Source organism: Periplaneta americana, chromosome 12, assembly GCF_040183065.1.
Source record: "Periplaneta americana isolate PAMFEO1 chromosome 12, P.americana_PAMFEO1_priV1, whole genome shotgun sequence".
NCBI lineage: Eukaryota > Metazoa > Arthropoda > Insecta > Blattodea > Blattidae > Periplaneta > Periplaneta americana.
Genome location: NC_091128.1, coordinates 72884859 through 72910680, shown reverse-complemented (window position 1 = coordinate 72910680; position 25822 = coordinate 72884859).

Sequence of the window (25822 nt, the reverse complement as noted above, 5' to 3'; positions counted from 1 at the left end):
CCAGAGGGTAATTACCATATCTCCACAAATCTAAGAAAAACCTTTCCGCCACAAAACTGAACATAATTACAGCTGTTAAGAGTGATTAATTAATAGATACACGTCAGCTTAAACTATACAACCCGCTGAGATGCATCTTCAACATGCAGACCATAAAAATGAAACAATCAGTGAAGGCGAATCTTGTAAGAGTGCGTAAGATTAAAATCCTGCACTAGAAACGAAGTTAAGGGACGATGATTGTTATGGTGTATGAAAAATTAGAAAAAGTTACAATAAATCAGATCACCATAGATTGGACTCTTAATGTTCGCAGCATTACGAACTTTTTGTGCTGAACAAGATAACTTTTGTCTACTGAATGAACCTACAATGATTGTTATCTACAGCATTGTAAAATGGAAATAAATTGGTGTTTTCTTATTTCTCCTCGAAAGTTAAATTTTTCAAATTTTATTGGTACGCGTGCACTTTTTTATCATACGATGAAAGAGTAATGGAACGGAGAAAAATTCTCTCCGGCACCGGGATTTAAACCCGGGTTTTCAGCTCTACGTGCTGATGCTTTATCCACTAAGCCACACCGGATACCCACCCCGGTGTCGGACAGAATCGTCTCAGTTTAAGTTCCAACTCTTGGGTTCCCTCTAGTGGCCGCCCTGTGCACTACGTCATAGATGTCTATGAACGTAGGACTGAAGTCCACACACATGTGCTGAGATGCACTCGTTATGAGTGACTAGTTGGCCGGGATCCGACGGAATAAGCGCCGTCTTAAATCACGAAGTGATTGACGCAATATTCTTCGTCATCATACGATGAAAGAGTAATGGAACGGAGAAAAATTCTCTCCGGCACCGGGATTTGAACCGGGTTTTCAGCTCTACGTGCTGATGCTTTATCCACTAAGCCACACCGGATACCCATCCCGGTGTCGGACAGAATCGTCTCAGAATATCTGCATGGAAATATCATATGTACTTCGGTACATTAAAATACAGTAATATACATTTTTATCAACTAACTTAGAGTTATGAAATTTTCTGGGCATGTTAATATTATATGAGAGTCTACGTCAGTCATTTCCAACTGGCCAACCTGTGACGTCGGAGCGCGTTTCCCTTATCCGAGGAAACTAGTAGGGTGGGTAACGGGCTGCTAACGAAGTCGCTCCAAATCAGGGGTGGTAAGAAAGGAACGATAACTGAAGTCGCTCCAGCGAAGAAGTTATTTATCTTTTTTGAGGCGTCCTACATTGTATATGAACTCACTCCAAGCCCCTTCCCCTCGAAGGTCGTGGACTACGTATTACAAAATTACACAGATGACAACAATACTTTCTCTCCAGAAATGTGGGTACAGTTCTCAGAAAGTTCCGTCCGTATCACAAATAACTGCGATGCATTCCATACTAAGTTGAATGGACTATTCTAAAAGCCGCATTCACATATTATTCAATTAATTGAAGTTTTAAAGAACATTCAAAGTCACACGCACCTTATAATCACATAAAAAAACGAAAAAGCAGAGTAATAAAGCCTACAAAAAAGAGACGTTCATCTTGCATAAAATGATGGAATATAAAACACATTCAATAACAAGATGCGACTTTACCTTTTTAGATTTTACCATACCTTTTTTTGACGAAGTGACTCTGCACCAAGTAAGCTTCTGTATCAAACATTTTTTAAGTCTGCATAAAATGGGAGGGAAAATGTTTATACCTGGACAGGAGCGAGCCCATGTGATGATTGGGGATGGGCTCATGTATTAGAGGGGTACTTAGGACCGACTTCATGAAACCCCGGGTAATGTTGTGTCTCCGTAATTTAAACACCTCCATACCTTCTACTGTCAATCCCCCCCCCCACTTTGCTCTTATAGCTATGCTTCTCCTCTCAAAGAGCTCGAGAGTAAAGATATGTGACGTCACAGTCAGCAGTTGGAAATGTCTGGTCTATGCAGTCTTGTCAGATTACAGTATAGCCTACGTCTATGAAGTCGCGAGCACTGTATCTGACATGGCATAGAAGTGCCTCCAAGGCGAAATTGTTTCAAGATCTGTAGCGCAGTTCATAAGATGCTATGATATTAATTCTTATTCAGCACAGATACGTATATTTAAACAGAAAAGCGTAGCGAATATCTAATTAACATGACCCAAAACTTTCGGCTCAGAGCATGCGCAGTGTGGCATTCTTTGACTTAGAAAAAACTCGAGTCGCTCATCTATAATGTGCCTCGTTGTACAGATAGGAAATTAAAAAATGGGCAGTCTTGGTAACAGTCCTCCTTTTTGTAGGCAATAAGCTTCGCAAGACTGTCCACATGTAGCATACATTTAGGAGCTTTTCTTTACAGCACATGCACAATGCTTTGTATCTGGAACTTGCAAGTGAACCGTTCGAACTGGACCACGGCAATTTGAATAAAAAATTATACAAGCTAATTTTTGTATGTGATTTATTTATTGGTTATTTTACGACGCTTTTCAACTGCCATTGTTATATAGCGTCTGACTAGATGAAGGTGATAATGCCAGCGAAATGTGTCCAAGGTTCAACACCGAAAGTTACCAGCATTTGCTCTTATTGGGTTGAGGGAAAACCCCGGAAAAAACCTCAACCAGGTAACTTGCCCCAACCAGGATTTGAACCCGGGGCCGCTCTCGTTTCGTGGTCAGCCGTGTTAACCATTACTCCACAACTGTGGACTTTTATAAGTTTAACAATGTGGTAATAGTCGCTTACGCATTTTTGTTATTAACGATAGGCCTATATAAAAATATTAAACAAGGACGTAGGTATGCAATTTATGAGTTACATGCAACGAAAACAACAAGCGACATGTTCTAAATCTATATTCTTCATCTTTATTTAATATTTTCATATAAACGTAACATATTACATTATAAATATATCCACTTAAATTTTAAACTGCTCTCATCTTGCAATTCAGGTATAACCCCCAGTAAAGTTGATTTGAATAATTTCGAGGAAAAATTGTTCCGGGTCCGTGTATCGAACCCGGAACCTTTGGTTAAACGTACTAATGCTCTACTAATTGTGCTACCCGGGAACTCTACCAAACACCGATCCAATTTTTCCCTCTATATCCACAGACCTTAAAGTGGGCTGACAACCGTCAAGCAACCAACATTGAGTGCACACTAACTCTGTGTGACTTAAATTGTAGTTTTCTGTTAACGGAGTGACTTGTATTACGCAGTTCAAGCTTTCAGGTATAACTATCTGTGAAGTTGATTTGAATAATTTCAAGGAAAAATTGTTCCGGGGCCGGGTATCGAACCCGGGTCCTTTGGTTAAACGTACCAACGCTCTACCAACTGAGCTACCCAGGAACTCTACCAGATCCAATTTTTCCCTCTATATCCACAGACCTCAAAGTGGGCTGACAACCGACATTCTGTGCACACAAATTCTGTGTGACTTAAATTGTGGTTTCCTGTTAAAGAACAGTGACTTGTATTATGCAATTCAAGCTTTCAGGTATAACTCCCTGTAAAGTTGATTTGAATAATTTCGAGGAAAAAAATGTTCCGGGACCTTTGGTTAAACGTACCAACGCTCTACGAACTGAGCTACCCGGCAACTCTACCAGACACCGATCCAATTTTTCCCTCTATATCCACAGACCTCAAAGTGGGCTGACAACCGACATTGTGTGCACAGAAACTCTGTGTGACTTAAATTGTGGTTTCCTGTTAACGAACAGTGACGTGTATTATGCAATTAAAGCTTTCAGCTATAACTCCCTGCAAAGTTGATTTGAATAATTTCGAGGAAAAATTTTCTGGGGCCGGGTATCGAACCCGGAATCTTTGGTTAAACGTACCAACGTTCTACCAACTAAGCTACCTGGGAACTGTACCAGACACCGATCTCATCTTGTCGATGGTAGTGTGGATTCAAAACGAAGTGGTTCGGACAAAGGGACAAGGCTGGAAAATGCTGGGTTTGCAGTGCAAGACCTGCCTTTGGGCAGAATACTATGAATGAATAAATGAATGAATGAATTAATTAAGCCTTTAATTCTTAAAACAAGAAATGAATATAGGGCACAAATTAAACAAATTAAGATAGGAGTCCAAGAGTCAGTGCTATTTTATTATGCAAGGAGATTCCTAGCTATAAATGAACGACATTATAAAACATTATTGATGTTTATGTCCCATCAGAGAGCGTACCTTGCTGACGACATTGATGTCAGTATTGCGTTTAATACTTTTAGGTAGTGGATGCAAGCCTCATTATGGACGTGAGATGATTGTCTTATCGAACGAGATATAAACTGTAATCGTCTACGTTTACTGTCTCCTGTTATGTTCCCTGCCACAAGTGTAAGTAGGCCCACTGTACGTGCTAACCTCTGCTATACAAGACCCTTTCTGCTCTTACAATCGTGAAAAGCGATGAGAACTGTGCACCTATGAGCAAGGATTGCTAGAGCGATAAAATTGCCTATAGCGAGTACTCATTGACATATTTTAAAAATTCTAATTTGTGTTCATTTTTCTAGTTGCAAAAAAAAAAAAAAGTAATTTTTGAACGCCGAATATTAAATTCCTATACAAAAATATTACGGACATGTTAAAAATATATTGTATGGTTTTACTTTAGTGTACTCTGATAATAAGCGGTAGAAATTTCATTACCATCAGAACTGTATCAAATAAATAAAAAGTGCACCGCTGTACAGTGTACAGTGATGTGATAATAATAATAATAATAATAATAATAATAATAATAATGATGGTAATAATAATAATAATAATAATAATAATAATATCTTCGAAACTTAAAAATTAATGTATAGTTTCACAATACAGTAGTTAAAAACCATTGTAGGTTCATTTAATAGCCAAACATTCCCTTAATACAATAATAATAATAATAATAATAATAATAATAATAATAATAGTAATAATAATAATAATAATAAAAGACTAAAATCATTAAGACCAAATTTATGTCAATCTGATTTCAGGTATTCTTTTCTAATTCTTTAAACGCTATAGGCCTAACAACCATCTTCCCAATGAGAATTTTAAATATGACAGAACTCAGAAACGTAATCTTTAGAAAACAGAAGTTTCCAGGTAACGGACACATACAATACATAGAACAGCGGTGACCAAAACTTGAGCTGCAGTGATTAATGCGACAGACAGCCTATGAAGTAAGGAGACGGAGGAAAGGTACTTGGCATGAAAACTACATCCAGTGGTGGTTCCTATACTAACATATTGATCAATCCCGCGGATAAAAATCTCAAGCTTTGTTGTATCAGTAATGTCACTGCTGTCATCAAGAGCCAGTGAATAATATACGATTTTTCTTGCTTCTTTTTTTAACCTTCTTCTTGAATATAATCAGGAATTTTCTAATACTTGGTCGAGAAATTCGTAGTTTTTCAAAATTAAAAACTTCTTATGGACAAGTTATGTAAGCTATTTTAATCATTACTGTTTTGAGAAATTTAGTGTTCTATTAAAATGCTTTAGAACACGAGATATTTCAAACTCCATTAGGTAGCTGACTTCCTTACATTTATCCCATTTTTCTCTCCCTGGCTATGATTTAAGACATGCCAATTCCTGACGTTTAACAGTTCGTTTGGCACATAATATTGAATCAGGTTTTCTACAATATTATTATTAAATGAATAACTAATAAATAGTTACCCTCATCTAAAGATTAAGAAGATTAAAATTGAGATAAAACCTAATAATTTTATCCTTCTAGGGAGAAGATCTAAAAATATCAATATTCATGCAAGTACAGAAGAATTATAGAAACACATACTTAGTGGTCAGTAATAATAATAATAATAATAATAATAATAATAATAATAATAATAATAATAACAATAATAATGATAATAATAATACATTATTCAGCGTGACAATTTTTCTATATACTCCTAATTGAACCATTGAACAAAGTTAACATGTTACATTTCGTCCGATAGAACAACAAAAAAGTTCTCCTCATTCTTTACAAAAGCACTTCTTACTGCTTGTAAAGACAGAGTTTGTGGAGCGACATGATACCGCCACTTCTTGCCTTCAGTACATGAATGAAAAAAACAGCAATGTACAGGAAACTCCTCGTACCCATTTCAATGTCTGTGATTACACGATGTAATCACGTCACCCGCTTTGGTCACCGCTGACGTAGAACCTTCGCAAACACAACAGTTAAACTGTGCAAGAGGGAAATGCAGTACACTATGCAGTACAGTACCACAAGCCCCACTAGCCAATCCTAGACAACACAAGTATCTATATGAGACTACACTAGTGGTTATTGTGCCACAAGCAAAATGATGAACCTCGGTCAAAGTCACACAGAAGCCGACCTGTTTCACTTGCTCTCCTAACAAACAAGTGATATCACCTTACCGTCCAATCATGCATGGGCGTACAGTGCCAGAACAAATCGCTGAAGGTACCACATACAGTTTTAATTAGTAATTTTTATGAGCGTCAATTTGTCAATTCTTTTATGGGGAGAGATATTATTATTGTTATTATTATTATTATTATTATTATTATTATTATTATTATTATTATTATTATTATTATTATTATGAAACGTTTTATTTTTCCTAGCAGAGTTGCGGCCATCAGGCATTCTCTTCCACTCAACCAGGATGGAAGCACATACAGAAAAGTACATTATACAAGTACTAACTTAATGAAAAAGATTCAATACATATGAATACAATCATAAAATTAAAGGAAGAGTACAATTATTTGTATAATCAATAGGCCTATGGGCTACGTTGAAACGATGACAATTACCTATATATTACTGTTAATTGAAACAACGAAGAAATACATGTATATTAAAAAAAATTCTACCTGCAAAAAAATATTCTGTGCATAAAAAATATTCCTAAATAACCTAATTTTAAAGTACTGAGGACTAAGACTACCCCTGATGACCAGAGGCAGCGAATTCCAGGAGCGGGCCATGAATATTGAGAAAAAACTTGAGTAGAGAGATGTTTGAAGACGTGGTATTGATAGGAACACACTCTCGTTCTATCATAGACATTCAAGGGAGGACATACTATTGAACTAGAGTTGTCACCTTCGTCTTTTGGTTCTCTTTATTAGTCTCATTCCATGATACAAATTACCTGATTTTCATCTTCCGAGCTTCTTCTAAATTAAATACATGCATGGTTAGTTTTATCCACTAATCCAGTAGTACAGTAGAAATAGTAGCAGAGGTAGTAATTGTTGTTTAGTCAACTGTCCGAAGACAGGTTTGAACCTCATAAGTAACACCAACAGGTGAGGCTCCTCCTCTAATGCACACATCACCGACTAGCTACAGGGAGTAGTAACAACAGCAGTAATAATAATAACTGTATTAACAGTTGTAGCAGTAGACCTACTAGCAGTACTAATAGTAGGCCTAATATTAGTAACAGTAATAAGAGTAGTAATAATATTAACAGTTATAGTGCTAGGCCTAGCAACCAAAATAGCAGTAGTAACAGTAAAAAAAAGTAAATCCCTGGCGCTATAGCCCATAAAGAGCCAAGACCGACCAGCCGGCTGCTGGCCTCACGTCCACATGCCGAAGCAGAGGCGGACGATCATTCAACCAGTAGTCTATGAAGGTATCGGGAGTTAGCACGATGATCCCCCCAGCCATTATAGCTGGTTTGCGAAACCGGATTTCCGTACCTATCGTAGCTCCTCAAGTGCATCACGATGCTGGGTGGGCATCGGTCCCATACACTGGCCGAAATGTCATGAGAAAATTTCTTCCTTCAAATGAGGACTCGAACCATCGCGCATTCCGTAACGCGAGTCCGAGACAGGATGCCTTAGACCACGAGGACACGGCGCGGGACAGCATTAACGGTAGGAGTTACAATATCCCCAATATAGAGCAACAGTAACAGCAGCAGTATTAATATTAGGGGAGATTCGGGTAGTATCGGACATCGGGTAATATCGGATAGTGAGTTTCTTTCATCTACCACACGATGATAGTACCTGATTGACATGGTTACGTTTCTGGGATGTCGCATAGAGAAACGTAACCATGTCATTCAGGTACTACCGTATGGTGGTAGATGAAAGAAACACACTGTCCGATATTACCCGATGTCCGATACTACCCGACTCTCCCCTAACAGCTATAGCAGTAGGCGTAGTAACAGTAACAGGAGTAGTAGTAATATTAATATTTACAGCAATAGGTCTAGTAACAGTAATAGCAGTAGTAACAGGAGCCCTAAAAGCAGTAGTAATAATATTAATAATTATGGCAGTAGTCCTAGTAACAGTAATAGCATTAGTGGTAATATTAATAGTTATAACAGTAGGCTTAGTAGCAGTAGTAATGGGGAGGCCGAGACGTAGATGGGAGGATAATATTAAAATGGATTTGAGGGAGGTGGGATATGATGATAGAGACTGGATTAATCTTGCACAGGATAGAGACCGATGGCGGGCTTATGTGAGGGCGGCAATGAACCTTCGGGTTCCTTAAAAGCCATTTGTAAGTAAGTAATAATATTAATAACTTAATTATTCCAGTAAACCTAGTAGTAGTAGTATTAGTAACAATAATACCGTAGCAATAGCAAAAGTAATGACAGTAGTAATAGGCCTAGCAATAGTAGGTCTAAATGTAATAGTGGCATTTATAACAGCAAAAGTAAAATTAGTAGTATTGCAGTTAACGTTTCTTTCAACGGTAATTTATTCAGCGTGCAATTTCAATGTTGGTGAGAAACATTCACCAAATTGTACCTGGAACCTTCTGCTAGGCACAGTTTTCTTTGGTGTGCCCTAAATCATAATTCTACGACAGAGTACCCACAACTGTACTTTCTCTCCAATGAGGAAGCGCTGGTAAGTTCTTTATCGTCCTTTAAAATTCATCACCTTGGACAGAATATTAACCCGCAAATCTGGACCATATGAAGTGCATGTTATGAAAACCGTCTCCATAGAAACTCAATGTGACGAGCGTACGACTTACATTAAATGGTCAACCAAATATAAGAATGATTATTTCACGCTGTATAAATTTGTGCAAAATATTTTGGAATTTGTATGGTATCTATGACTGTAAAGAGAGGTAATTCACAGATCTAACACAAACTTCTCACTTTCTCTGCGTTCTCTGATGCTGGATCCGATACGAAGCTCCGAAACTTCGACATGTTTAGTCACAAGACTCTTTCCTGTATGGCGCAGAAACATTCTGACTTAATGGGATAAGATAGAAACAAGAAATATTTCTCAGCTTCCGGCGTGAAAATCAAACACTGCATCTACTTGTTAAAATTTATTACACATTTAGAGAAATAAAGTTTCCTGGTGTAAAACAAGACCGTTACGTTACATTTATGATTTAAGACACTGAATGTAAATTAAGTATCTGTCTTACTGTAAACAAACAGTATAAAATCATAAGGGGCCATAAAACGTCTGAACAAAGAAAGAATTCTCGACGTCTGCTAGTGCCCAAGTGTTGGATCGCTTTTGCTAGTAAATAAACGTATCCATTACGTCCTTACGAGTTCTCTTCCAGATTTCTATCAAGGTCTATAAAAGGCTCTGACGCTATGTGTGGGCAATAAACAAAGATCTGCGTCTTTCACGATCTACAACCAGGAAATTCTCTGTTCCAGCTGATACTCTGCTCAAATATGCCATTATTGCATCCAAATCTTATCACATTCCCTCACGACATGTTCGTCTCTGCCAAGAGTATGCGAAATTTGCATTTCAGTCTAACTGTTCTACACAAACATAGAGAAAAGCAGGATGTTAACAAATAGAAGAAATAGATGTTAACTGAGTCGTTACATGCTTTATTATAGGTTTGTTTTGTTCAATTTCTATTCGAAGGATATAAATAAATGAAATCAATTAATATGAAACCAAATTGAAATATAATCTTTCGTTTCATGATTACACAAAAGCATTTTCCCCAATACCAAAAATATTTTATTGCAATTATAAAATGTTGTATGTTTAAGCAGGCATAGAAAACGCACGTTCTGAAAATTTACATAATATTAGTCCGGATCATGTTATTTTATACCCTAATGGTGAAACCTTACCATTTCTCCCCGATTATGCTAGTGGATTATAGTTATTTTATAGTTTGTCAGGTTGAATAGACTTTAGTCGACTTTGTTTAAAATTTCGGTGTTGACAAGTACTGCAACTGGCATTTACCTTTTAACCATTATGTAGACAGCATTGTTAGTCTTTAGTCTTTAGAAAAGCTGCAAACGTTCATGAAACGAAAGGTACTATAGAGTATTCTTTTAAAATTGAACATAAATAACAATTAATAACATTACTTACTTACAAATGGCTTTTAAGGAACCCGAAGGTTCATTGCCGCCCTCACATAAGCCCGCTATCGGTCCCTATCCTGTGCAAGATTAATCCACTCTCTATAATCATATTCCAACTCCCTCAAATCCATTTTAATATTATCCTCCCATCTATGCCTCGTCTTCCCAAAGGTCTATTTCCCTCCAGTCTCCCAACTAACACTCTATATGCATTTCTGGATTCGCCCATACTTGCTACATGCCCTGCCCATCTCAAACGTCTGGATTTAATGTTCCTATTATTATGTCAGATGAATAATACAATGGGTGCAGTTCTGCGTTGTGTAACTTTCTCCATTCTCCTGTAACTTCATCCCGCTTAGCCCCAAAATTTTTCCTAAAAATATTATTCTCAAATACCCTTAATCTCTGTTCCTCTCTCAAAGTGAGAGTACAAGTTTCACAACCATACAGAACAACAGGTAATATAACTGCTTTATAAATTCTAACATTAATAACAGCAATATAGTAATAATTTTATTAATAAATAAAGAGCATATATTTTAAAGTAGTGTTCGGTTTTCGGAGTTGATGTTAATTATTTTATGTAGTCACAGAAAGTACATTTTTAGGTTAATGTCATGAATACAAAACTGTTTAATCAAACCAATGAATTTCATGTTGTCAGTAAAATACATTTCAATTTTATGTAATTTCATCAATACATAATAGTAATAGTAATAATAATAATAATAATAATAATAATAATAATAATAATAATAATAATAATAATAGGCTAATAAATTATTACTTCAGTACATAACATTGTGACTTTACATGCTTTCGTGATATCTGATAACAGTTGGCAACATTGAAAAGATGATCATATTAACTTTTTAGAAATTAATCTTACGTGTATCCCACTATAATTAGGTATATGCATATTTTCTAATCTCTTATTATCATTTATGACCCAAAATATAGAAAAATACTATAAGAGCCACTTGTATGTTCCGTCATATTGACGACGATTGTCTCCGTAATGGTGCGGTTCACGGCGACACACGTATCTTACACCTTAGCGAATATTTTTAAGATGGGAATGTATTTATATGTAAAACGCAATATGAAATTAGTACCAAGTTTACAAAAATTCAAGTTAATAATAATTATTTTTTTTCGAATTTACTGTACTAAATTGTTATATGACAAAAAGGGTTACGATTTAAAACAGGAAGGAGTGAAGAACAAGACATTTGTGGAATGAAACTTGTTCAACACTTGAACAATACTTAACTGTAGATATTAATGTACATTTCTATAGCGAGGGAAGACTCACGACTACCTACGAAAATTACGAGACCATTAATACTTTAGAATCTTGATGGAACAGATTTTATGGCAAAGTCCACAATTTATTTACCACGATGATGATGATGATGATGATGATGATGATGATGATGATGATGATGATGATGATGATGATGATGATGATGATGGAGGAATGTGTGTACTTCTTGTATAGGGTCTTCCAATAAGATGTCCTAATTTTAACATATAACAGAGTCCACACCTGTGGAGTAACGGTCAGCGCGTCTGGCCGCAAAATCAGGTGGCCCGGGTTCGAATCCCGTCGGGGCAAGTTACCTGGTTGAGATTTTTTCCGGGGTTTTCCCTCAACCCAATACGAGCAAATGCTGGGTAACTTTCGGTGCTGGACCCCGGAATCATTTCACCGGCATTGTCACCTTCATTTCATTCAGACGCTAAATAACCTAGATGTTGATACAGCGTCGTAAAATAACCCAATAAAATAAAAAAAAATAAACATATAACAGATGCCGTGTTTATGAAGCTATAAGAGTCATATTTTTCTTATGTTTACAGTTGCTGACAAATAATCATGGAACCTTACACCATTCCACAAAGTGTAGAAATCATTAAAATGTATTGTATAAAAAAAAGTAATTCGCCAAGTATTACGTGAAGTGTACGGTGTGTGTAAGATACTGGGCTATGATAATTGATTATTTTTGACCTCAATTGGAAGGTATGGATCTCAGAAACGTCTCGTTTCAGCAAGATTGCGCCATATGTCATACTGCTCACGAAACAGTCGATCTTTTGAGGCTTCATCATTTCGCATGGTGATGGTGTTAACTGGCACTCTAGATCATGTGATTTAACGCCGCTGGCTTATTTCTTATGGGGTTATGTTAAATAACGGGTTTATCTCAACAAGCCAGAAACAGTTAATGATCTAAGGAACAATATCACTTGCATTATTCGTGAAATTGATGTTTATGTTTGTCTGTTATAGAAAATTGAAAGACAACGCGTAATCCATCTAAGCCGCTGCGGCCGCTTAACTGACGTTCTCTTTCATACGTAATGGCATTGTGTGCTTCAAAATGAAAGTAATTAAATACATAAACCTCTTTCGTTTATACAGTTTATTTAATTTTAAAATGTGACATTCTTATTGGAGGACTATAGGAATAACAGAGTCCATATACTGAGTCATTTCAAAGTGAATTTGTGAAATGTTTGGTGATAAAATATAAGCCTAACGTTATTTGGAATAACAAATTCAAAATCATGGTTTATTTAACGACGCTCGCAACTGCCGAGGTTATATCAGCGTTGCCGGTGTGCCGGAATTTTGCCCCGCTGGAGTTCTTTTACATGCCAGTAGATCTACTGACATGAGCCTGTCGCATTTAAGCACACTTAAATGCCATCGACTTGGGCCGGGATCGAAGCCGCAACCTCGAACGCAGAAGGCCAGCGCTATACCGACTGCACTACCCAGGCCGACAATTTGGAATAAAGAATATAAATATGTAAACAAATAAATCGTTTGGAATAGTCTCCAAATTAATTTATTACTGTCGAAATACAGGGTGTCCGGGACAAAATTTACCAATAAGAAATTTTAATAACTCACCAAATAATTGATGGATGAAAATGCTGTTTGCGGGAATTGACAAAGGGACTTCCAAAGTTTCGAATGACCACTAATAAACTTCTATGTGTGCACCTCTTGTAGCACGACAGATGTCCAGGCGATATTCAAGTTCTTGCCATGTGTTTTGTAACATCTCTGGAGTGACAGTTGCACAAGCAGCGACAATTCTCCGACGCAGATCCTCCAAATCTGCCACTACAGTCTTGTACACAATGTCTTTTATGTATCCCCAAAAAAAGAAGTCCAGTGGGGTTAGATCTGGAGATCTGGGATGCCATACTGTAGGTGCACCTCGACCAATCCATCGCTGAAGAAAGCATTCATTCAAGTGATCTGTAACATGTAATGCATAATGAGGCGGAGCTCCGTCTTGTTGGAAAACATATCCCTGTGAAACTTGAGGAATAGCGTAATTTTGTAGCATATCAAGATACACATTTCCATTGATAGTGTTTTCCACAAAAAAAGAACGGTCCAATCACAGTTTCATGTGTAAGTCCGCACCAAACATTAATCTTAGGGCTGTCTCTTTCCAATTCCCTCACTACATGCGGATTTTCTGATCCCCAGATGCGACAATTATGCCTGTTGACGATCCCACAGACGTGGAAGGTGGACTCATCACTAAACACGACTTTCTGCAGATATCCATTTTCAATATCAATTTTCAACAGCATGTCACTAGCGAAATCATATCGTGCAGGTAAGTCGTTTGGTTTCAACTTTTGAACCAATTGAATCTTGTATGCATGCAGACGTAACTTCTTGTTCAGAACATCGTGGATAGTTGACTTTGGAATTGCAAGTTCCCTGCTGGCACGGCGAACAGACTTACACGGGCTCCGTTGGAAATCTTGCTTAATTCTGTCGACTTGCGCTTCTGTCACTTTCTTCCCGAGTGGTGTTTTCTCTCAAGACGCTTTCTATGCCCAGTTGTTGTTGTGTGCCTATCTGGTGGTTGCTTCTCAGGCCACTGTTGTCTAAATCTTCTCTCCACTATCTTCGGATACTTCAATTCGGCAAGCCAATAGCAGCAATTGAACTTTTTGTTGCACTGTGAACGCCATTTTAATTACAGCTATGTCAACAACAATGACCAAATGTTGCCAACATCACACATAAAACTTAAAATGTCCCTCTTTCATTTGCCGCAAATTTCATTTTCCTATCTCCATTATTACGCGAGTTATTAAACTTTCTTATTGGTAAATTTTGTCCCGGACACAGTGTATTTTAATATGCGATGTCAATTATCATGACAACCTTTCCTTTACCTACCCATACGTTACATTTTTTAATCAAGCGCCTCCCATTGCCTTGGCTTGACTTTTCGAGGGCTGGACCCAGGATGGGTCCGTACACTTAGGCACGGTTTTGCGCATTGTGCGCCCTTTGCGATGATTGTACAAGTCCGACAAGTGGCCTGAGTGGCATTCGTGAATCCAACGCTGACAGGTGGGCCATCCTGCCTCAGCCCCTAATAGAGCCAGGTTCCGTCCGCATGCGAGTGTCACAGACACACGAAGCCCAAAGCCCTTTCTATATCAGCATTAGAAAACCTACTACCCGCAAGACTTTATCCCAGCCTACTTTTACTATTGCAGATGATAGATGAAATGAGAGGGGAGGTAGAGAGTTTTGGTGGAATGATATAGGGAAACGGGATTACTATAAGAAAAACCTTCTGTACCACAAATTCCATCACGACCTGGCCGGGAGTCGAACCCGGCCCTCCTGGATGGAAGTCCAGCGCTCTAGCACTGGCGTCACAGACGCGGCACGCCTCCCATTGATGGTCGAATCTACAAGAAAACAAGTTTGATCACTAACCATAAGAATGCAAGTAGGTCTTCTGAATAGTGAATGAACCCAATATTTAACCCTTTTATTATTAAACCTATACTCTAGTCTAAGCAATGAAAAATTCATATTGTAAAATAGCCGAGAACTAAAGAAACATACGAAAAGATATCAATCGTATGAACAATTTCCGTTATCTGCTAAAGGATCGGTTGTAAATTATTACTATTGTGTATGTTGAAATGGTATTACGTTCCATGCCACAACTTTATTTATAGAGGACATTTAAACAGATCCGTAGTGCGATGAATGTTGATATAATACTGGTGGTACGAACGAGCATTTTCTAACCAACAGTAATAAAGTAGGTATATTTAATGACATTTTAATACTGTTCTGATATTTTTACTATTCTAATTAAATAATAGCAAACCTATGTAATAGAAATCACATCATAATAGCCTATCACTGTTTTTCAAATTACGCTTCAAAATATTTTATCTCTGCAGTATTAAAAAAAAACAAGATGTTATTTGTATTTTCGACACACCTATTTGGAAATTGCTGTTTTTCATAAAACATTATTGGTTAGACAGTTCTTATTTGCTGTACGCATACGGCAAAAGCATTGATACGATTCACTTTTTCGTAGAATACCGCATAGAAATATAAACAGCTATGAAGAAACAATATGAAAACTATCACGTCACAATATAAACACATCGCAAACTTTGAATACAGAAATTGTAGTCAATGCCTCCTAGTCTAAAATTTATAAAATGATAACAGGCAATAATTTCATTTAGCTTCACAGAAACAGAAAAATGTACAAACAATTTCATGACATTATAAATAGATCTACTTTAAAAATGATACTATTTAACAATAATGACGGTATAACTAACTTACATCTGCTATAAAGGCAATGTAGGTAGTATTAGTAGGCCGTGACTCCTAGCCTACAAATATCTCGATAGTCTGTGATTTGAGTAAGTTAATTAATTCACATAGAATTTCCATGTAATTGTGCCAAAAAGTTTTGTATGTAACAACTACGGAAGTGTCTTTTGCACACTCGTTTCGAAATTCCGGACTCGGTTAACGCGTCATCCGTAAACGTCTCACTCGTACACAAGAGTATCACTTTCTGTCCTAGTTATGTAAATAACTACATAGGTTGGTTTTTTAGTAGAGGCAACAATGCTGCAGCGATGCCGTGCAAAGAAGCCTGGCAATGTCGTTTACATCACAGGTTACTTACATGCCTCCCCTCCATCAGAGCTAATGAACTAGCTCCCCCCCTGTCCGTTCACAGTGACAACAATAAGACGAACAGTAGTGAGCAAGCGGTCACAGAATATAGCCGCATTGTTTTGGAAGAAGGAACAGAGAAGCTGGTTAAAAATTTAATGAGCTAGAGGTCTCACGGCACGACACTGTCATCAAGGACTGCAAGAGGCTTGTGGTGCGGCTACGTTACCTTACCGAACGGCAGCAAGGTGGGCTAGAGCCTTCAGACAAGGACGCGAAAGTGTGTTGGACATGCCTCGATCTGGTAACCCACCAGTAAGTGACGAACATGTACAGACTGTGTCCGCGTTAGTGGAGACGGATCGGAACTTAACGATTCGTGAGTTAGCGCAAGATACAGGATTGGTGCCTTCGACTGTGCTTCATATCCTGAAGGATCGCCTGAAAATATGGAAAATTGCCTCAAAATGGGCTCCACATGATTCAACGGACAAGCAGAAATGGCAGTAATATGACGCTTCTCGTACTCTCTTGCAGCGCTATGAACTCGAAGGAGAGGTCTTCTTACGGCGTATCATTACAATTGATGAGACCTGGGCCAGATCTTATGAACCTCAGCTGATACGCCAATCGGACGAGTGGCGTCACCACGGGTCACCGCGAAAAACAACAGTTCGGCAGACCCCACCAATGTGAAGGCTATGCTGATTCTTGCCTATGATTGAGATGGTGTGATCTTAAAGTATACTGTTCCCCAAGGCAGAACGTTAGTGCGGAGTACTACTGTTGGTTTTTGCGAAACAATCTGCGAGCAGCTCTGAGAAGAAAACGGCGACACTTTATGGATAACCCACCCATCTTTCTCATGACAATGCTTGGGCGCATACAGCAGGAGTTGTGTCTAAATTGTTCAATCGCTGGGCCTGGTAAGTGCTCTATCACCTGCCATATTCTTCGGATTTAAGTTCGGGCGGCTTCGAACTAATCCCTAAAGGTGCGTGCACACTTAGCGAACGAACAACGAACGAACGACAAACGATTGCAATCGCTGATTGAAATCGGTACGTGTGTACGTCGCAGCAAAGGCAAACCGATCGTCTGATTTGCCTTCGGAAGTGATCCGTCGCTTGTCGGTACATCAAAGAAAGTTGGTATTCGTTGTGGACGGGATTTGCCACTAGTTTGTAGTTCGTAGCAGAACGCAGGGCTTAGTTCAATTTCACCAACAGGATGTCGAAACTGGAGTGGACGGAAGACGCTGTTATAAATCTTATTTATGCATATAGGGAGCAGGAAACTTTATGTAATCCCAAGCATCCTACTTAGCACAATAAAGTAAGAAAACGTGATGTTTGGGAAGCTATTGGAAAGATGTTCAGCTGCAAGATAGGCGAGTCAAACACGTGGAAAATTTTAATTTTTTTTTGTTTATTTATTTTCAGTGGATACATGTTTACCCACTTCGCAGATTCGCTTCCGAACAGCTGAAGACGTTTTACAGGCAACCGACCGCTCTATTCGCACCATCAACAGATTAGGCAGTGCCAACGGGATCGAACGTCTTCCGCATCGCTGAGAACACGTTGTACGCAACGCTGGTGACTACATTGAAGGCTTGTAAAACTTGGAACCATGTAAGTATGCTATGTATCGGGAAAAAAATAGTTGCCAGAATTAAAAATCAACCTATGTATTTCTATTCCAAATAGCTATATATCTTCCACCACCTAGCATTAAAAAGAACTTTCGAATAATCCCGTGTAGTCTAACTAGGTACTTCAGAAGAGACTAACATTGGTAGAGCAAGAAATTATTCTTTATAACAGAAACGCTGAAACATATGTTTCCTTAGAATTTCTAAATCGGTTTGTCCAAGCATCACAATACATTGTACCTACCGCATTCTGTTCGGATGCTCGTCTATGTAAGCGACAAAGCGGGCCGTGAACAGAAACACTTGTTAAACACGAAGTGTTCAGAACCTGAAAATAATTTACGCAATTCGCTAGAGTAAATAATGGCAGACAGAGCTAAATTAATGGAGAGGAGGGAAATATATTAATTTTCACTCTCCCGTTTATAGTAATGCAGCGACTGAGCATCAGTCAAAAAGAGAGTGGGCGTGAACGAAACAGAAGACAAGCAGTTACATCTCTTGATCATTAGCACCACAACCAGATACTGAACAGGGTTGTACAAAGCGTTCAAGGCGCGATTACGATTTCAGTGGAAGTATAGAGTCGTAGAAATTTATGTCTCTGGCATGACACATGCTTTCTGCCAGTTTATATATTTTTCTTAAATTATAGGATTTTTTATATTTAGTAGTACGAGATAATTTATCCCGCAACGAAGACCAACAAAAATATTAATTGATATGACACACGTAATCTTCAGGTTATTATTTAAAGCAACCATTAAAATGGTAATTTATTATACGAAATCAGGTTTAAAAGTACCTACTTTCCCGTTCAAATTTGTTGTTTCCTTATAACATACATGGGCACAATGTTCGGTTACGTGAGGCACTCGATTTGAAATAGTTTGTTTACTAGGAGAGGAGACTGCAGACTAGGATGGGAAATATAAACTGCTGTGACCTGCGTCACCTTATCGTAATCGCTAACGCGGTCAGTGGCGAATTATTAGGAAAGCGCTTGGTTAACGTGAGAGACTCGAAAACTTTTATTCAATTTGGCAAATTAATTCGGCAGCTTTAATCATAAACCTCTTTACTGTTTCTCCATAGCTGAATTGATTTAAATCACAAGCGAGAAATTGCGTAACTAGCCAATAATATTCCATCACGTTGTGTGCCGTTTATTTTCTTGAATATTCCGGCGTTTCTCAAGATTACTTAATAGATTTGCAACGTTCTCGACCTAAAATAATTTCAGAAAATCATATTTCATTTTCTACGCACATTTTATTTTATAAATTTCTTTTGGAAATAATACATACAAACAACATTTAATTCCTCGTACCTTTTAATGCAGCGTGTTTAAAGTATAATGTCGTATTTAGTTACTATGCAAATGTTAAGATCATAAATTTTCTTCGGAATAGTACGAAAAATAACATTTAATTTGTCTTACCTTCTAATTCAGCATGTTCTTTATGACATTAGGAGTAATGTCGTTGTATATTAAATTTATTAATGCCTAATAGGATTTTCGAGCATAACATACATCGTATGATCTCCCCTTCTAAACAGCAAAAAAACTCTTCCTCCCATTTCTCATGAAATAATCGTTTTCTAACGCGTACACACTGCTTTGATAATGTCATTATGCCACTACTGATATTGCTTATGAAACTGATATAGAACCTGCCCACGCCTAGGAGCTACGTGAGGGAGGAACGGGGACTGTGAAGATGATGTCACTCAGAGCGATAAGCTCTGTGAAAGTCAGTGAGGCACAAATTCTCAAGTGAGGCACGATGCCCATCTCTGGCTTATAATTAACAGATGAATCAAATCATGTGAGCAGTCTGTTCCCAGACCCTAAGTCTTAGGCAAATTAATAATTTTGTATAGAATACTTTATATTAATACTTTTCCTTGCGAATCTATCAAAACCCCAAAAGACCTCAAATCTAAACATGCTGCACCAGGTATTAACTGTTCATAGTGAAGAGCGCTTTACTATCGTTGTTGCATATGTTCGTAGCGTTTTTGTTTCGCGTATTGGTACTCCGGTTCCTATGGGTTTATTTATCGATTGTCATTTTTTAATTGAAGTTCAATTGTTGTGCCTGAGTTTACATATTGAAGTTAAATATCTTATTTCTTGAAAATATAAATATGTCAGTTATTTCACTTCTTGAGATTATAAACAATAATAAATTTACTTCTTGAAATTACAAGCAGTGATAAGTCAGATATCTCACAATTATAAATTAGAAAGATAGGCCTGAGAAATTTCTTACTTATTCAGATTACAAACAATGATCAATCATATTATCTCACATTTTGAGATGACATGTAATGACAAGTGAGATCTCAGATTTTTTAATTACAAATAATTAAAATTGAGATATCTTTCCTCTTGAGATTGTAAATAATGAAGAATCAGATTTGATTCTTTTTGATATTGCAAACAATGATCAGTGAAATAATATCTTACTTATTCTTTAGGTTATAATCAATAATCACTGAAATATCTCACCCCTTGAGATTACAAACAATGTTCAGTTAGATATCTTAAATATTTATATTCAAAATAATGCTTGCAAATAGAAAATGGAAAATAGAAATTCTCATATTCTTATTTCAGTACACAGTAAATTAATCATCCTTTGTTTTCCTTGTCCCATCGATTATGATAATTGATGATAATATAATACAAATATAAACATTTTTTAAGACTCGACTTTCTAAGAAAAGCGGATAATATTTTTATGACAAGGATGTTGTTTTCCCACAACAAATAATTCATAGAAATGTCTGTACTTTGTGACAATTTGAGGAAGAGATATGTCAGTTTGCATGCGGAAGAGAATTGTGTTCTGTCTAGATAATGGAAAGTATTTTATCGTCTTGAATACTCTTCAGAAAATATTAAATTAACAATCAATCAAAACGGAATGAAAAAAAAGAGGTCAAGCGACTTTACACAAGGTTTCTTTTTTATTATTTATTGCAAACGGTGTGGTTCCCTCTATCCTGAATTTAAATGCAGTGTGCCATAGAGCGTTGAACCTTCGCATCAGGAGGTGGCTTATCCATTGTAAACGTTCTATTCTTAATATTTCCCGGCTCGGAGGTTTCACTGCAGGGCGGAGGTTACTCTTAATGAGTTTATCGCTCATCAATCAAGCTCAGAGAAGGATCGGAGAGGCGGTGAAAGTCAATGCTATGAAGTGCATGCAGTAGTGATGCTATAATAGCTTGGTAATTGTCTTAGAACAGCTGGCGTTAGCGTCACCGATTTGATTGTTACAGACACGTTTCCACATTCTGGGAACGGGAAACTACTGTATGTCAGAGACGAGAGTTCTTGTAATATATTATTAATTCACTAAATTGGTATTATTTTGTGCCGAAAATAATTATACGAATTGCATCAATTTCGCGGTCTTTTGTAATGGTGTAAATGTTCACGTCTTGTAATCAACAACTATATATATATATATATTGTAACGCCAGACAATAATATTGGAATATTTAACGTTTTTAAATTTTTCATTATGCGAAGGTTGGGAGAAAGTATTATAGGCCTAATAGCCTACCGGAAAAATCATTTTTCAATATAATCGCTGACATAAAGGCTTGCAGACTGCCAATCTTAAAAATAAATATTTTAAAGTTTGGCAATCGTGTTAAAAATTGACTATTATACGGTGCAGTGATGCGAAATAGTAATATGCGTTACAAGAGCGGTATGTTGACGTTTTCATGTTCCAGGAAAAGTTTGAAAAATCGAAACGTAGTTGAGCTTTTTTAATTTCCGAGAATTGAAAGAAAACATACCGCTCGTGTATCGTACATTATTTTGTGCGAAGATCGTTTATTACATACCTGAAAGAGGAATTTCTAATTAGTTGCAATGAAATCTCCATCTTGGTTTCTGTTCAATGACGGAAAATTAGAGAAACAAAAATATCTATCTTCAACATTGTTGCTTTAAAATATTTTCTGTGTTTACTACACTCCAGCAGGCCGTGATATACGTCTGTCTTTCCCCCCCCCCCCAGTCTATAAATGCGAACTTAAAACAAACGGTAAGGTTATGTAATGATTTATTTTTCATTTTAATATTTTAACAATATTATTTATATAACATATTGCAGTAATAACATCGGCATATGGAATCTTGTTGATTTTTTCACGGCTTCCTTAATGTTATTTGTATCACAAATGCAGTAACTTTAGTGGAGTTGTAGAGTTTATTTAATTTTTGGAAATATTTAAAAACAATAATTAACAGTGCAATTTAGGTGAAATTGCAGTGGTAAGATTCCAATTTATAATTATTACTATATTGAACGTTTTTAAAAATAATATATTAAAAGTCTAAAGCAGTGAAATCAATATGTCACTTAAGCGGTAAGAAGAGGGAAATTGTTATGTGTGTTAGGTTGGGAATACTGAATGTGAGTCCACACCTGTGGAGTAACGGTTAGCACGTCTAGCCGCGATACCAGGTGGCCCGGGTTCGATTTCCGGTCGGCACAAGTTACCTGGTTGAGGTTTTTTCCGGGGTTTTCCCTCAACCCAATATGAGAAAATGCTGGGTAACTTTCGGTGTTGGACCCCGGACTCATTTCAGCGGCATTATCACCTTCATCTCATTCAGACGCTAAATAACCAAAGCTGTTGATAAAGCGTCGTAAAATAACCTACTAAAAAAATACTGAATGTGGAATTTTAGACTTTCCGCGGATTGGTTTTGTGCGGAAACCAAGCAAATACGCACGATCTCGCACAAAAGTCTTTTCAAGACTGAATTTCAACTGCATGCACCGACTGTCATTTTTTCCCCCACTAGATCAACCCTGTCCAAACGGTGCTCATTGAAGGCGATCACTCAGCTGAAGGAGGAGAAATAACTCGCGAGAGCAGAGTAGGGATGGTATCGTTGGGGTGCGGAAGGAGTAGGGTGCTCTAGTTAACTGTCCAGAATTCTTCAACATTCTTTTGTCTCTTGAGTTGTAATTAATTACCTGCAGTGCATAATGGACGTAGGGGAACGAAAGAAACGTGATCACCAACCATGTTCTTTTCATAAGTTAAGGGAAAGCTGTTACTTTTTGCAGCGACTGGCGAACATTCTCAGTGCCTTATATATATATATATATATATATATATATATATATATATATATATATATATATATATATATATGTCAGATAAATGCTTTAATGGACCACATGAAGCTGTATATGATGATTTTGTTGGCGAAGCCCGCGAGAAAAAAGCTGACGAGTTAAAACTGTCTTTATACCCTGAAGTAGGTTATAAACGTATTTTCACATGTTGAGTGGTTTTAAGCATTTAAAATATATATTTTAGTTTCATTTATAAAATGCTACAAAATTAAAAGCTCACAATTCATTACATTTAGTAATTCTGTATTACAATTTTAAAATATTGCAATATTTATTTATTTCTGTGCAATAAGTTTCTACATTTCATAAAAATTATTTAAATCAGAAATGCAATAGTTAGAAGCAGATAACACTAAACAATAATGCTGCTGCTGCTGCTGCTCCTCCTGCTAATAATAATAATAATAATAATAATAATAATAATAATAATAATAATAATAATAATAATAATAGGATCGCAGTATTGAACGTAAAATACATTGAAAAAATATTTCTACATTTCATAAAAATTATTTAAATCAGAAATGCAATAGTTAGAATGCTACTACTACTTACTACTAATACTTACTATTTACTATCTTCTACCTACCATCACCACCACCACCAATAGCAATAGTAATAATAGTAATAATAATAATAATAATAATAATAATAATAATAATAATAATAATAATGAAACAGGATCGAAGAATTAAACTTGAAATACATTGAAAAAAAAAAGTTTTTATATCTGGAGTGACAATAAAGTTAATGAAGTTAAATTCAAAGTTGCATAGGTAGAAAACTTTATTTCTTTTCATTTCTTTTAATATATAGAACCCTGACCAATATACTGTACTCTCAAAATAAATACAAAAACATCAATTAATTCCAACTCCATATGAAGCTCTTTATTCTGTGTATGTGTATACATTTCCAGTCGCTGTAAAATCTCAACCCTTCTTTTACTTCTTATCCCCACTCACTACTTTCCGTACGGCAGTCGAGCGTTCTCAGCAATATGTTCCGCTCGCGAGTCGCGAGTCTGCTCATTGAGTATAAATCGTGTACAGTCCTGCACTAGGTGTTATCCGGCAGCAACCGCAATCGATCAGTAAAGCGGTTCAAACATCGGTAGGCCTACTTTAAAAAAAATGACTGTTTTTGGTTAAGAAATGTACCGGTACACAAATAAATTGCTTCAATAACAATTTTTTCATGAAATTATGAAAAAGTTAATAATAAAATGTAATTATAAACAATTACTGAACAATGAGATTTGAACCGGGAACTCGCTAACTGTAGTCGAATGCTCTGTCACTGAGCTATATTGCCGTTTGGTTTTAATATGATAAAATTTCACTATTACAATGAAGAGAAATATAATATTGTAAAAGGGAGGAATTGTTTCTAAGTTATATCAGAATGGACGAAAATTATTGTACGACACACAGCGTAAAAATTATTTTATTTTGAATAATTTCATGGGAAATTTTACTACATGAACTTTCAGAAAGTGGAAAATTAATTATGGTAAATTACAACATTCTAAATATGGCATTCTGTAAAAGTACCAATATCTGTACTTAAAAGTAAAAGGGAATATGCCTACTGAATTAGCCTATTTCTGAGTTTATTGATAATTACTATGTTATGTTGTTCCCCATGTGTATGAACAGATTACAACACACATTACCTTCTAAATAGTTACTCAGTGAACCAAACAGGGAACAACAAAATTGCGAATCAACGGTGACAACACAAAAGTAACAATATAAAGTTAACAATACTGCATTTATAAATGGCTCTCTTCGGTTGAAATTCAACGAATTTCAAACTCCATTGGTGAATTGGTACTTCAATATTTTAATCCATGAAGGGCCAAGACCGACCAGCCGGCTGCTGGTCTCACGTCCACATGCCGAAGCAGAGGTGGACGATCATCCAACCAGAATGGAGGTATCGTGTGGTTAGCACGATGATCCTCCCAGCCGTTATAGTAGTACTTCAATATTAGTCACTAAAATATCCTGCATCTGGACAATTTCGTTTATCTATTTTTAGTTGGTTATCTAACGATGCTGTATCAACTACTAGGTTATTTAGCTTCGATGAGATTGGTGATAGTTAGTTAGTTAGTTAGTTAGTTAGTTAGTTAGTTAGTTAGTTAGTTAGTTAGTTAGTTAGTTAGTTAGTTAGTTAGTTAGTTAGTTAGTTAGTGCGATTTAAAAAGGACGTGTCAGCAGCTATTGCTATTTGCGCCTTTAATAGTGAGATAAGGATTCGTCATAGATTATCTGACATTCGCCTTACGGTTGGAGAAAACCTCGAGAAAAATTCGACCAGGTAATCGTCCAAGCGGGAATCGAACCCACGCCCGAGCGCAACTCAGGATCGGCAGGCAAGCGCCTCAGCCCACTAAGGTACGCCGGTGGCTCTTTTATCTATAGACTCATCTTTTTCTTTAATTGATTCTCATTTCTTCCGAAGTCTACTAACATAAAAAAAAAATTAATACCAAGAAGTTGACACACTCTTTGTCATTACAGGCTATTGTAATTCGGATTCTTTTTCGTGTTGAGGTTGCTATCACTGTTTACAGTTAATTTTGTTGAAATATTATCCCACAGATAGGCCTAGTAGATATAA